Raw genomic sequence first — 14944 nt, 5'->3', positions numbered from 1 at the left:
TTTCGTGTTGTAGATTCAGTAGAAGTGCTAAAGCGCCATTGGAATAAGTATTGCATATTTTTCAGAAAGCTCTATCAGAATATTTTAACACAGTATTCCATCTACATTGTTGGAAGAGTGCATGAGCGAAAAATGTTAACAGAAATGGACAGCGTTCAATAAAATGTTTAAGGCAGCCGCATGTTTTTCTCGTTTAAGGTTCAACAGACTGGCCTTTCAATGTATAATTCATTTACAGCGATTAACAAACCTGCACTTGAGAAAAATGACTGCGTTAATGTGATCCCAGGGTGGTGAGTCCCTAAGGCCAAGCTAATAACACTCAACGCTGGACAAGACACATCATGTAAACTGAGAGAAGTAAGAGACAGAAATCTGAGGCAACTGTGACATGTTTGTGTGTGCGTGTGCGTGTGCGTGTGTGTAAGAGAGACACAGAGAGAAAGAGAGATTTAAAGAAAAAAGACAGAGTGTTATCTGAAGCAGCAAAGCCGTCTCTGGCTGCAGGGATCTTTGATGGTGGAAATCAATAGATACTCACTGCATAGTGGCGTAACCTTGTCAGGCCAGAGCAAGGGTACTCTGGTTAAAAATGTGGGTGGAGGAAAGAGAGAAGGAAAAGGGGAGGGAGAGGAGGATGGTGAGAGTGTCATGTGGCTGCCCTCAGCAGATTAGTATTTGAGTGTCCAGTAATCAGGCCATGGCCTTGAAGGCCTTTTAAAAGCCTTCAGCTGAAGCAGATCATCTAAATGTGACCATGGCAGAGTGGACTGCACAGTGACACACATATATAGTCACTTCAGGGGTGTGAAACTAGCAAACATCCAATAAATCCTCAGCTTGCGCAGTCAGTGATGTTTTACACAGGATTGATTCACACACATAGTCATTTCCAACAAACAGAGCCGGACTAAAGGTTAGCCTGTAAACACATGAGCACCGGGGTCATGTGTACACATAGCTATATGGATGCCCTGTGTGGAGAGAGTTTGGGTCAGGACAGGGTTGACTTAGCTAAAGCTACCAGTGTCTCTCTGGCCTTGATGCTTTATACAAGCCCCTGCAGGTGAACCTGCAAAATCCTCATAGCCGTTCTCAAAATTAGGTTCTCGATCATATTTCATGATGTATATCAACATTGTGCTTTTAGACAAAATAGTTATCCTGGATGCCACCCGAACTAAGCCCTGCCCACAATTTTTTTAGGTCAGGCAGTTCGGTCTGGCCTCGCTCCATAGAGGAGTAATTATCCCCGAACAGAAACTGTTCAGACCAATGAAATCATCAGGGCGGGCTTTGACGATGACCGACAGATGATAAACAGTAACGTAATCATGCACGTCATCAAAGGGGCTTCATTGTTCGAATCCTAAACGGAGAGCTTGTTTGTATATGCATTCCCCTTCACAATTTCTCTCAAAAATGATGATCATGTTGGGTAAGTACTCAGTGTATCATTAAAATCTTTTATTTTTTTACAACACTGGCAAAGATTGTTTATTCCAACACGCGTGCAGACAGGGTTGCCAAGTTTTTACAACAAAACCTAGCTGCCTTTTACAACAAACTACTAGCCCAAAACAATAGCTTCTCAGGCGGGGGGGGGGTACTATTAGCGACTATTATATCACATAATACTGATATAATAGCGATTATATCACATAATAATCGCTAAAACCAGCGGACATAGAAAACAACCCTCGGAAAAAAACGGGGACTTGGCAACACAGTACAGTTGAGTTCTGTTGACATTTGACAACTAACTTATTGCGTCGCTTCGTTGCTCTGATTGGTTGTAGGTCTATCCAGTTGAGGTCTTTCCTGGTTCGGTTGAAACACTGAGACTCATATTTTGACTAGAATTGAGTATGACCACGTCAGGCTACAAAATAGTCATTATATCAAATATTTATACCATTATTATGTCTATTATTATATTATATAAATTATATATAATCATTGATTGGTTATCAGGCCGGTATGGGAGAGAATTAATACCGGTAAAAGACCAGAACTGAATGGACATAAACATAAACATAACATTTATATCTGAAAGCTTTTTTTATCTGCTTGTTCTAGGTTTTGGTTTTGGTAAGTCCAAGACATGTAGCGCGGCCAGCACAACATAAACAAAAAAATGACTGAGTGCAACTCAAAGAAACAGACAAAGAGCCCAGTGGCCACCTCAATGGGCGAGTGTTTGTATGCGTGTGTGTGAGAGGCAGACAGATTGAAAAAGATAAAGCAGGCTCTTTGAATGGGTAGGGGTACGGACAGGCCTACGAGCAGTGCCAGGGGGCACAGCCATTGTGCCAGTGTGGGCTCTGTCTTTGAGTCCCAGCTGAAACAACAGCGCTGCAATTACACCTGCCCATCTCCCTGCTCCCTGAATCTCCCTCTGTTCGCTCGCTGTCTGTGGTGCCCCTGTTGTTTCTGTTTGTTTATATCATTTAGCTTTTTTACTTTCATTTGTTTTGCTTTTTTTTGTATCTCGTGTTTTTTTGTGACAGGGCATGGGGGCTGCCTTTGCCTCCAGGAAATAGCAGACAATTTGCAGCAGCTGTGATGCGCAATAATACAACAAATTCACTTACTGAATGACAACGGCTTTGTTGACAAGCCAATTCAATTAGCCAGTGAAACCAACGGGAGTAGCAAGCGGGCAGCCAGTCAGACCCCGGGTCTCTCTCTCTTTCGTTCTCTCTCTCCTTAATTCCCTACATCTCTTTCTATCTGTCCAAATGAGAGGATGGCTGTGTGCCTGTGTTTGGCACTGAGAGAGAAGGCCAGAGTTCTGGCCGTTCTGTAGTCAATGAGAGCTGACTGAGTAGTGTGTGTGTGTGTGTGTGTGTGAAGCTGTGTAATGCTAATTAATGGTAGTTTTTCACACAGACTCACTGGTAATGGCAGCAGAGCTATTATAGCATGGCTCTGACCTATGCCCAGACAAACTGGCCTGCCAGCTTGACCCGGCTAATGGCGGAAGAGGAGTGGGGCCTGCTATTATGCCTTGATCAATCATTTTCCCAGGGCCCCATGTAAAATGTATTGCGCTTGTCTAAGCTAATGTATCGATATCGGACCTTAGGAGACAGCTTAGTCAGACTCGCTCACTTGTTAGCTTAATTATTTCACCTCTTTAATATCCTGTTATTAACGTGTGTGTGTGTGTGTGTGTGTGTGTGTGTGTGTGTGTGTGTGTGTGTGTGTGTGTGTGTGTGTGTGTGTGTGTGTGTGTGTGTGTGTGTGTGTGTGTGTGTGTGTGTGTGTGTGTGTGTGTGTGTGTGCTACCGCTCTTTTTCAGTCCTTCTATCTTCCCCCATCTCTTTTTGGTCATTTTTTGGTCAAATGTAGTTTTTAATGTGAAGTGGGCATTTTCTACTTTTCCTGCCGTTTGCAGTTGTTAAAGACTCCATCAATCAAATTATAGTTTTTTATTATTATTATTTTATTATTAAAAATCCTATGGAGAAAGTGACAAAACCCATTTGCAAGTACTTCCAATTCATACTTTGTGCTAAAAAGTTTGCCAGGCCTATTTATATTTGAAAATGAATGAATGGTCTTATAAAAAGATATATAATATCTATATATTCTATAATGATAATGTCTTTATATCTATAATGAATGGTCTTTATATATGTTCTATAAACTCGCTATCTCTGAATTGCTGTTTATACTTTTTCTCTGCTGTCCTAATGCTATCTAAAAAGTCAAAAGTGTAAAAGTCTACTGTGCATGTGGGAAAAAACTTACCTAAAAAAGATAAAGTAGCTCCTTGTTACGGTAACCATTAGAAAAGCAGAAGACTTTATCAAAATATTCCTCACATTGGCAACACTGGCTTTTATTGTTTGATATTCTAGTCTGTTTTCAAAATTGCAGTGCGGTAGCTTATTGCGGCATTGCAATAAGGTTGAGTGCACTCGATAACTACCAGTATGGTTCTGGACACAACTACAAATGTCTGTGTCCTGGTATAGGAGGGTGATTTCAGACACAGTCTGTTAGCATCTACTGGTAGCATTTAAAAATGGATTTAAAAAAAAACATTTAATGTATCTCACAAGAGTTCATAATGAACAGCCAGAGGCAGCAACACTTATTCATTAAGAAAGTTTTCAGTTTGTGTGGCTTGTACGCCATCTTGGCTCAATATGGAACAGGTCCCTGGAGGTTTCTCCCCCCCTCTCCCCAGCTACAAGCCCCCAATCACACCTCTGCCCTCCTACCATGACCTTGGGCAGAGCACTTGACCCACCCTGTGGGTCATTGCTGGTGGTTGTAACTGGAGAGCAGAGCTGTTTCTGACAGAGCTGGCCATGTTTAGTCCAGTGGAGAAATGCTAAGGGCCAAAGCTAACCAGAGAGACCCTGAAAACCAGACCCCCGCAGTTCCCAAAGAGTCCCAAAGGCTTCAGATGAGCACTAATGGATGCTAATAAAGCTGATGTGTCACCTGATACTGTTAATTTTAGAAAATGAATACACAGTCACCACAATCAGAGACCCCCATTATACAAGAGTTAGTGGTAGGTGCTATGCTGATTGCAATACTGAACTGTGTCTGCTGTGCATTTTCACAAAAAATGTTAAGGAAATTCTGATGGTGTTTAAGTGGACTAAATGATTGGGAAAAAAATCTGGTATACATCAAAGTCTGTCATTTTAGCAGTAGATTGATTTTTTTTGATAAACATTTCTATTAAAAAGGTTTAAAATATAGCATGAATGAAACGTTCACAATAAAGATCACTAAGAAGCATTAAAAATAGAGTCAATTTGCATTTATTGCCGACTTTAAAATGTTATTTTTCAACATGTATTAACTCTCTTATTTATTGCTGAAAGCATTATTAAATTATCCAAAATATGTAATAAATTATAATGTATAAATTACATTAATGCATTAATTGCATTGTGCAGAATTCAGAGTTGAACTGAAAATGCCTTTTTTTATTCCAATTTAAATTGAAACTGAATTTACTGAAGTAACATACAGGATGCAATTGGAATTTGAATACAAGTAAAATTATATGAATTGATATTCAAGGTAAATCAATGCTTTGTTTACTAGAAAATCTAAAGATGTTGAGATTGATTGAGCTTGGTGCCAGTTAGAAAGATTTGAACAACACTTACAGTATATCAAAGAGGAAATCAATTGAAAATGGCCGAAGTTGTTCATGACGTATTTAGCTAAATAATATCACTGCGTAATATCAATTAATATGACAAAAGCTGTAACTTGTCCATGGGTGTGCAGCAACCACTGAAGCTCCGCAGACTCTGCGTGGGCCTAGCCGTGGCTGATTTGGTATTCACAGGATGTTCTTGCTTTTATTTTTCCGAGATTTAGTGGCCGATGCTGTGAGTAGGAAGTCCTCTCTCAGGTGCTGTGGAAGTCAGAGAGAGGGTACAGAGAGAGGAGAGAGTAATAAAGCGCTGATGGTAATTTAAAAAGCCAGGCATGCATATCTGAGACTGGCCATGACACCCCTCTGTCCTCCACCCCTCTCCCTCTCTTTGCTTACCGGCCTTCCATTTTTCTTTTTCTCTTCATTTCCTTTCCCCCTGCCAGACAATCAATTTCCGCCCCTGGCATAGCGTTCATCTCTCTCTCTCTCTCTCTCTCTCTCTCTCTCTCTCTCTCTCTCTCTCTCTCTTCTCTCTCTCTCTCTCTCTCTCTCTCTCTCTCTCTCTCTCTCTCTCTCTCTCTCTCTCTCTCTCTCTCTCTCTCTCTCTCTCCATTCTCATGGTCAGATGACTGGAGCTGACCTTTTCACTATAACCCGTTATTAGAGAAACTGACATTCAATCCCTGAGCCCGGAGGACATGGAGAGCCAGCGTCAGTCACCCAGGCCCCCACTGCTGCCCCCGGCTTGCCCCTGACCCTCCCCATCACGCAGCGCAACCCGTCAATCAACACGCTATCCTCAGGCGTCCGCCATACCACCACCACAGCCTCTGAGAGAAAGGTGCTCTCCGAGAAGGATGGTCTTCGGGGTCATATGACCGTCACACCTGTGAGCCGGGCTGTTGTCAGTCAGGGTCACAACGGTAACCTAACGACTGAAAGGTGTGATAGCAAGAGAAGGCGAAGCTTCCCCTCAAAAAACTCAATGTGAGGGTTATCTTCACACATATTACTACGACCCCATTTATACCTGGTATTAAGTTTGATTTTGGGTGACCATTGCATTTGTTGAATATTTTATTTCATATTTTAGCTATTTATTTTGTGTTTAATCACAAGACATACAGTACTGTGCAAAAGTCTTAGGCATGTTAGTATTTTCACTCAAAAAATGGTTTTATATTTTGCTATAGCACATCAGGAAATTTCAGTTTTCATTTCCAAACAATCCTTTTGCCATTAATTGCAATAATCCAGTGAGTCTGACAACAGTCGGTATGCTAACCCTAACTATAACCCTAACCCTAACCCTAACCCTAGCCCTAACCCCCGAGACTAAAAACGCAAAAAGGTCATCGCACTAAATATTAATTCGATTTATGTATAGAAATGTAGTGTAGCCTTATGTAGTAGCAAATCTAATCTGCCGCAAGTATCGTCTAGCAACTCTCAATACAGCTCTGAGCTGAAAAGAACAAACTCTGGTCAGGCCAATCACATCGTATATAGAGTCGGTGGGCGGGGCTTAACATAATGACAACAGAGTTGCGCTTGCGTGCTTCTAGTAAACACAGATGCTGTCGAACGGCAGTCTTTCGAATCAGCTTTGACCGCGACTCTGGAAGACTTGGAGTTAAGCTTTTCTCTGAGAAAAGAACAAAGAACAGCACTGAAAAGGGAAGATGTGTACGGAGTTTTGCCGACCGGATACTTCGAAAGTTTAATCTTTCAACTAGCTCTGCTTCACCTTTGTTGCTCTGGTTGGTTGTAGTGCTATCCTATTGCGTGCAGAGGGAGTTTGAAAGAGACCGTTTATCCCGCCCCTCGGATTGAGCCCTGTCAATGGTGAGTTCCCAGACCAAACATCTTGATGTGGGTCTGGCTTGTCAGGCTAAACTATGCAGTATATTTCCAGTAAAATATCCAAAAACTAATAGGCCAGGTTCTTACAATATCCCAAATGTTTCCAACTATTTGTAAATTGTGAGAATTTGTGAGAAAATTGAGAATTTGCCATTTTAACGAAGGAGCCGAGACGTCTGAGGGAGTCGCCTGTCAATTGCATCATCTGCGTTACCCTCGGTTTTGGCAGAAATGCTTTACTCTTACCAGTGTGCAACAAGTGTCACAGCAGCCACCAAACGAACGCACAATGTGACGTCATAACATAATTTTCAACATACTAAATGTATCTAATATGATAAACAGAGCTGCGTTACCTCATACTCATGACCGCAAAAGTGTCCCGTCATAATAAAAGTCCTGTTGCTCATGAGGTGTATGTTTGCGTAACAATCGCTCCAGTGGCCTTGCTCAGCTCCACAACACTCGGTTCTGCTCTGCTTCATATTATAGTAACGTTAATAACCGCATCCATGAACATAATTTCTGCCCGAGTCCTATTTTCCACCGGCTGTGAGGTGAAGACCACATGTCCCAAAATTCTGAGCTCAAACTTGGCATCATCAAGCTACGCCTTTGTTTTGAATAGCTGACGGAAGAATTACATAGTGCAGCTTTAAGAGAAGTTAATTGATAAATAACATCTACCTATGGCATTATTTTTGAAAGCATCCTCACTTTACAGCATTTTTACAGAAGTGCCGGAAACTTGTATGTTGGAGAAGCTGCCGCAGTTCTTCTGTATGTAGTCTCAGTTTCTTCTGTTTCTTCACGTAATCCCAGACGGACTCAATGATGGTGAGATCAGATCTCCGTGTGGAACATACCGGCTGTTGTTTTATTAGATTACGGATTATTACAATTAATGGCAAAAGGAATAATATTTCGCATTTCTGTTTTTACCGTAGTTTAGATTAAACAAATGAAGCATTGTTGAGCATAAAACATTTTTTATAAATGTGTTGTTGCTACTATCAGGTATAAACAATAGCTGACTTGTGATTGGATCACCCGAGACAGATCCTAATACCAAGTTTAAACAGAGGCTAAAAATGTTTAGAATCAAGGAAGTGAATAAAAATAAATAAAATCAGGTTTGCTTTAGGTTTAAAGTGTTCTCATTAAATGTTCATTACCATTGGATTTTAATGAGCTTTTGAAGAAAAGATTAAATGGTAGGCGATGGTGGAAAATTTGATACAGGAAAACAGAGGCATAATTTGCTAGGGAAGCATTTCAGCTATTTCTATCTTTCTTTCTATATTTCTATTTCTATCTGATTCTATCTTTTTTTTTGCAGCAAAGTTTATTGACTGACCAGATGAGACACAGACACTGGCAATTTGGGCCGACTGCATGTGTATTTTACACAATGAAAACACTTTCTCACACTAATTATTTGCCCTTTGCCTTGGCAGAGAGGGGCTCAGGTTATGATAATTTTGTTATTTTTAGGTAATTGTTTCCAGTGTGCAAGTTCATGAACATTAAAGGGCTTTCCATGTTTTTAATCTAGCAGATGAAGGTTTAACAGCAACGGCGATGTGCTCTAATGACAGAGGAGCTAATCATCGGATCTCCTCACGCACATAGCAGAGCAAATAAACGGCCACTGGGCTGGGCTGCTTGCTCTCTCAAACTATCACTTCCTACAGAGGCTTGCATGCAGCTCCATATGTGTGTGTGTGTGTGTGTACTTACAAAAGTGTCACTCTGTACAGTGCAGGTGAGGAGCAGGTATGTAGGACGGGGTGTGGTCCAGGCCAGTCGAGCAGGTCAAGCATGTGACCAGCGCCGGCGGGCAGAGGGTGTGGAGCAACCCTGAGAGATAAGCGGAAGAAGGGCCAATCGGGGCCGATTCAGCTTCAGGTACAAAGTATGCCTGCGGTAAGAGGAGGAGAACTAAAATTTCACACACACATACATAAGCCTTCGGGCATTTTCCACTGTTTCACAAACAAAATTTATATAGATGAGTCAGTCTCTCGTGCTCAGGTTAACCTCTTAGTGCCTACAAGACCCAGAGACAAAAGAACACTCGCACATGCAGTGAATACACGAAACACACATAAAACCGGCATCATATGATGCATATCTTCAGATAACTTTAGTATGACTGAAAATAAAGTGAGCTAAAAAGCCTGCAGATAATATAGCCTATTAAGGGAATTAAGGGCACATGAAGTACTTAAAGAGAGAACAATTTCATGATTTCTAAATGTACTCAAAAACACTTTTATAAATATCATTTTAATCTATAATACATTTTTATTGATTGAATTGTTATTAACATGAAATTCGCTGTCTGAAAACATTACATGTACTTCAAAGTTATTTAAACAATATTATTTCCGTAATAAGTACTCTTTTTTAAAGCATGTTAAAGTGTATTTCTTTTGCACAAGGATGACCTTTTACTAAGCCATAAAATGTTACTGTTTCCATCTGCCATTTTCTCAAACAAGCTTTTGCTCTTCTTAATGGGTTCTATGAGAGATCTGTGAATTTAAACAGTTTGGAAACTTGTGGAAGTTATGCATTAAAGGTTTGGCAATAACATAAAAATATGATATAGAATTTGAATCATGTTACTTTATAATTTAACAGGTTCTATAAAGAAAATGCTTTGTAATGTCACTGTTGTTTTAAAACTATGAGCATATTTGATTCAAAATCACACACTTCATGGAAAGGCTACAGGACATTCTGAAAAGCCTGTCTGGGTTAGCAACAGTAACGATGAGGGTGGAGCTTAGCAAAGGCTTAGTTGTGCTAGTAGACATTTTTATAATTTACATAAAGCTGAGCTATCAGAAATATAGTCAGTAACGGGGTACAGAGGCACTTTAAAGTAGTACAGCTCATCTCAAGGGCCCGGAATCTGGGCCTGGTCTCAATAACATAGTCGGCTTGATAATGTGAGAGAAAGAGTGAGAAGAAAGAAAGAAAGAAAGAAAGAAAGAAAGAAAGAAAGAAAGAAAGAAAGAAAGAAAGAAAGAAAGAAAGAAAGAAAGAAAGAAAGAAAGAAAGAAAGAAAGAAAGAAAGAAAGAAAGAAATCGGAAAAAAAATCTCCACACTCATCCTGAAAATAATTAGAACATGTAACCCACCAAAAAAGGTTAAAATTTACAGGAGTAGACGACCCAAAAGGCTTAGTACTGAGCTGGGCAACTGAGGCTCCTGGGAAAAGGAGGACCACTGCACTAATGCCACTTGCTGGATGGGTAAGTGGCAAACATTATGGGCCCTGCAGGAGCAGTCAATCAGCATCCATTATTTTATTACTTTTATTTCTTACACATGAAGGCCCTTTTGGGCAGAAGAGATTTAGAGGGGGATCTTCCCCCCTTTTACAAAGTGGTCTTGTCTCAGAGAGTTCCGGAATGTTGACTGAGCTGACCCGAATCATTTAGCATGATAAGTAATGGGCACCTGTGGCCATCCACAGCATTCCTAGAAGACAAGACCACTGATATGATCAACTACTCCAAATACTGACTTCTTTGGCTGAGTACAGAGGTCAGCAAGTAAGTACACACACACACACACAAATGCAAACCCAAGCTTCGCAGAGAAACAAGCTTTAACATTTTGTCTGAACTTCCATCTTTGCGGCAGCTCTGTATATTTCTATGGAATCACTGTCGAAGAGTAATTCATTGGTGAAGTGGATTTACAAATTGTAGCATTAAAGGGTTAATTCACCCAAAAATTAAAATTCTGTCATTAATTACTAACCCTAATGTTGTTCGACACCTGTAAGACCTCCGCTCATCTTCGGAACACAAATGAAGATATTTGTGTTGAAATCCGATGGCTCAGAAAACCTCAGACAGGCCTTCATTGACACCAATGTCCTTTTCTCTCTCAAGACCCATAAAATGAAAATAAAAAAAACGAAATAACGACTTATAGTAATGGGCCGATTTCAAAACAAACTTTTGAACGGTAATGAATCAGCGCATCGATTCATGATTCGGATTGCGTGTCAAACCGCGAAACTGCTGAAATCACATTGGCAATCACATTGATTAATCGATACACTGATTCATAACGTTTGAAACTTTATTTTAAAACCGGCCCATCACTATATAAGTCGTTATTTATCTTTAATACCTTTTATGGGTCTTGAGAGAGGAAATGACATTGGTTTTTATGAAAGCCTTTCTGAGCCATCAGATTTCAACACAAATATCTTCATTTGTGTTCCGAAGATGAACGGAGGTCTTACGGGTGTCGAACAATTATAGAATTAATTATAGAACGAATTTCTAGAATTTTTGGGTGAACTAACCCTTTAACTAAAGTTATCATGAGCATTGTAAGGTTTGAAGCGGACTTCATATCAGTAGATCGATTTTAAAGGGTTTCATTCATAAATCCATAAAATCTTACCTTCATGCTGTGGAAATACGAACTAGAAGACAGAACACAACGAGTGCAGTGCTGAAAAGGGGCGGGGCTTCACATGCTACAGGAAATGTCCCACTTCCCACTTCTGAAGTCGTAATTACAAGCTCATCGCATTCAAACTTTGACTTGAGAGGGTGTTCATGTTCGATTTTTTAACTAGGAAACTAGTATTTAGTAATTCTGATAGCACGTGAAGGCAGCATTATACAGGTCTTTTTTATGTTCCGCAGAAGAAAGTGAGTACGATGTGATAATGTTTTGGTAAACTGTAAAAAAAAGTCTCAGACATAAAAACTTTGCTGTTTGTGTGTGTGTGTGTGTGTGTGTGTGTGTGTGTGTGTGTGTGTGTGTGTGTGTGTGTGTGTGTGTGTGTGTGTGTGTGTGTGTGTGTGTGTGTGTGTGTGTGTGTGTGTGTGTGTGTGTGTGTGTGTGTGTGTTGAATTATAGACTGTAGGACAGGGTCTTTACTGAAATAAATATCTCTCTGACCTTGGCCGTGTCATCGCTGTTCAAACACAACTACACTGGTCACTATAGCTGGAACACCACAACTAATGGGCCCCCACTATTCCATCCAAGGCAGGAAATGAAAATGTTGATGAAGAAGGTATCGATCGCTGAAATTAATTCGGCCCTGATGGCCCAATAGTCACGGTGTGTGTGTGTGAACAGCAAATCCCTTACGCAGGGAGGGTGAGACAGAGAGCAAACCTCATCCACTCACTTCATAAACTAAAGTCTACAGAGTCAGGTTTCAGACATTGAGATTCAATGTATTGTTTAGTCTTCACCAAACAGCAGTGGTGTGCCCCTTTAATCGTGAAAGTGCCCTTTTCATTTGTATCGCGTCGCCCAAAAACTCAGTCGGGCCACTTTCCAGCAGAGTTTAGGTCCAACTCTAATTAAACACACCTGAACCAAATGATCAAGGTCTTCATCCCTGTGCCCTACTCACTCCGAAGGGTAGAACATGACCAAAAATTAGTAAATGACTTCCTCAAAGTGACCATTGCATGTTCCCATCACTAATGGACCTGTGAAAGGGCACTTTGTGAAGGGATTCAGTGGTTCACTTTCGTTTTGAACGCTAAATGGCGTCCCCTCTTTCAAGCAGGTGTTTTGGAGATGTTAGGAGCTCCACGACAGTGGCCCTCCAGGAGCGCAGTTTGAAACGTGTATCCTAAATAAAAGCATTTACTTTTTACTAAATATTAATATGAGATTAATATGTAACATATCACATATTTTTATAACAGATACAAATAAAATAAAATACATAGCAGATGAAAACCACCCCTTGTGTGAAATATATATTGCAAAATAACAGTTTCATAAATATCAGTTTCATGATTCAAGTTTTCACATTTGTAAAAAATCTTTTACAAAAGCATCTGAACATTGTTCAGAACTGACTGGTTGAACATGACTTCAATCTCAAGTGCAACCTTTTCTGGCTCTCTCCTTCCTTTCTGCAGCATGTGTCAGGCCAGACGTATTGTAGTTCATGAAAGGGTCTGAGACACTGCAGATCAACCAGATTGTGTAACATACAGAGTTCAAAACACCCCCCTCGGACGAGCAAACATGCTCAGAGATGCGGGGAGGGGGGGGGGGGGGGCATGCTGCAACGGGGCCCAATCTCAGCGCAGGACTCCGAGGGAGGAGTTGCATGATCCTCCTCTCGGACTCAGACATGCAAGACACTTCCTTTCTAGTGGGCCACCCCAACAAAGGTGCTCAGTCATGTGAAACTTAATCTGCAGCCTTGCCATGCTGACCTTTCACCCCCACCACCTTAAGACTGAGAGAAAGAGCTAGAGCTGTGCTTCGACAGAGGGAAACGGCGTGGAGAACATACCAGAGAGACCATGAAGTTGTAAAATGAAGATGGAATGGCCTTTTGAAATCGCTTACAACACATGAAAAATGGTTACTGTGTTCCTGCCACATTTCTCTGTGTGCTTGTTCATGCCTGTGTGTGTATGTGCATGACTCTGGGGATACAAATGAGAGCCAGTGTCAAAGCGGTCTTAAGCGGTAGACAGAGTGTGCTAGGGTCACTTTAACACAAAACAGTAGGACCACTAGACAAAACACAGCCTCAATCCTGGCCACACTGTTCTTCTCCGACCCATGTTATCCGATCATAAGCAAGACAGATCGACATTGACGCATGGTTTTGTGTGTGCTATAAAGTTGGCATGAAACAGAAGTTTTGATCGTGTTTTATCCCTATTGGGATGTAAATATCCAAGTAAAACGGCTTCTTGAACAAGAAAAAAGTGTGGGGGACTTGATTTTGTCCCTCGGGAATTTTGTCCATCAGCTCTTGCGCACCCTGAGGACTAATTTATTGATCATACAGTGTTCTTTTAAAATCACCATAATGTAAAAATGTGTTATGTGCCCTTGTGATAATTAATCCAATAAAGTAATCCCCCCCACACACACACACACACATCTCTCCAGCAACATGAGAACGCAGCAACAAACCAATCAAATCACACACTTATTCTTTCTCATTCAAAAAGCTGTTTCACTCATGTGGTTTTGGACTCCGTTTACATCTGTATTTAGCACTGACCACGTTAAATCGGATCACCCGAAACCAGTTCATACCATTTGTAAGCAATGCCTCCCTTTCACACCTGTCCCGTCCTCTCCTCCCCTCCAAAGCCCTCTACCAACCATTAGGAACTGTCCTGAAAAAATCTCTGTGGTTCAACTTCAGCCGTCCTCTATGATTACCTCATTTTTTTCCCCGTCTCTTTCGTAGAGAAGGTGACCCAGGCTGTTCATCTCTGCAGCTGCAATTAACCCAGGTCACCCTGCACAGCTCCCAGAGTTGAGCAGGAACGAGACGTGTTAACAGCAAGCACGGACAGGCTTTTTTTTCTCCAGCAGATTAGCTCCAGTCTGCCTGGACGCACTGCCTGGCTCTCACCATCAGGCTACACTGGGATTAAGGCCTGCACCAGATGCCTTGAGGAGAGGAGAAGAGAGGTGAATATGTGGATGTGAGAGAAACTACGGACTGTCACCACAGACAAGCACTTGGATACTGGAAAACAGATTACTGGCCAGTTAATACAGATACCACTTCAGCACACACACTTACAAACCATAAATGTTTTTCCTTAGGGAGTGAACTTGACTCTTTGACCTTTACACTTCAGACCATCCATTCACACACACACACACACACACACACACACACACACACACACATACACACACACACACACACACACACACACACACACACACACACACACACACTGCCCTTCAGTCCACACAGCCTTAACTTTATCTCAGTTGTCCACACCTTGCATTCCAAGTCTCTTGTCTATCTATAGACTTTAGCCTTCCCAGCTCAGCAAACAGCCAGGGTGAGAACAAGGCCAGCCATTAGTCCAACATGCCCCAGGGTGCTAAAAGAGGACATGAGAGAGACACACACAGGAAGACACTGATAGATTTATGGTAATGAC

General features: G+C 41.2%; 1 long non-coding RNA gene across 1 annotated transcript; it reads right to left on the bottom strand.

The window, feature by feature from the left end:
• Positions 1-5041: 5041 nt before the first annotated feature.
• Positions 5042-14917, bottom strand: LOC137045504 (uncharacterized). The gene is made up of 4 exons (XR_010898786.1): positions 14779-14917; positions 14202-14435; positions 8741-8921; positions 5042-5395 (listed from the first exon to the last, which is right to left on the bottom strand). It is a non-coding gene; the product is annotated as an uncharacterized lncRNA (long non-coding RNA).
• Positions 14918-14944: the final 27 nt, after the last annotated feature.

This window comes from Pseudorasbora parva, chromosome 17 (genome assembly GCF_024679245.1).
Source record: "Pseudorasbora parva isolate DD20220531a chromosome 17, ASM2467924v1, whole genome shotgun sequence".
Taxonomy (NCBI): domain Eukaryota; kingdom Metazoa; phylum Chordata; class Actinopteri; order Cypriniformes; family Gobionidae; genus Pseudorasbora; species Pseudorasbora parva.
The sequence above is the reverse complement of the archived record's forward strand: the minus strand, read 5'-3'. Positions and strand labels throughout refer to the sequence as shown.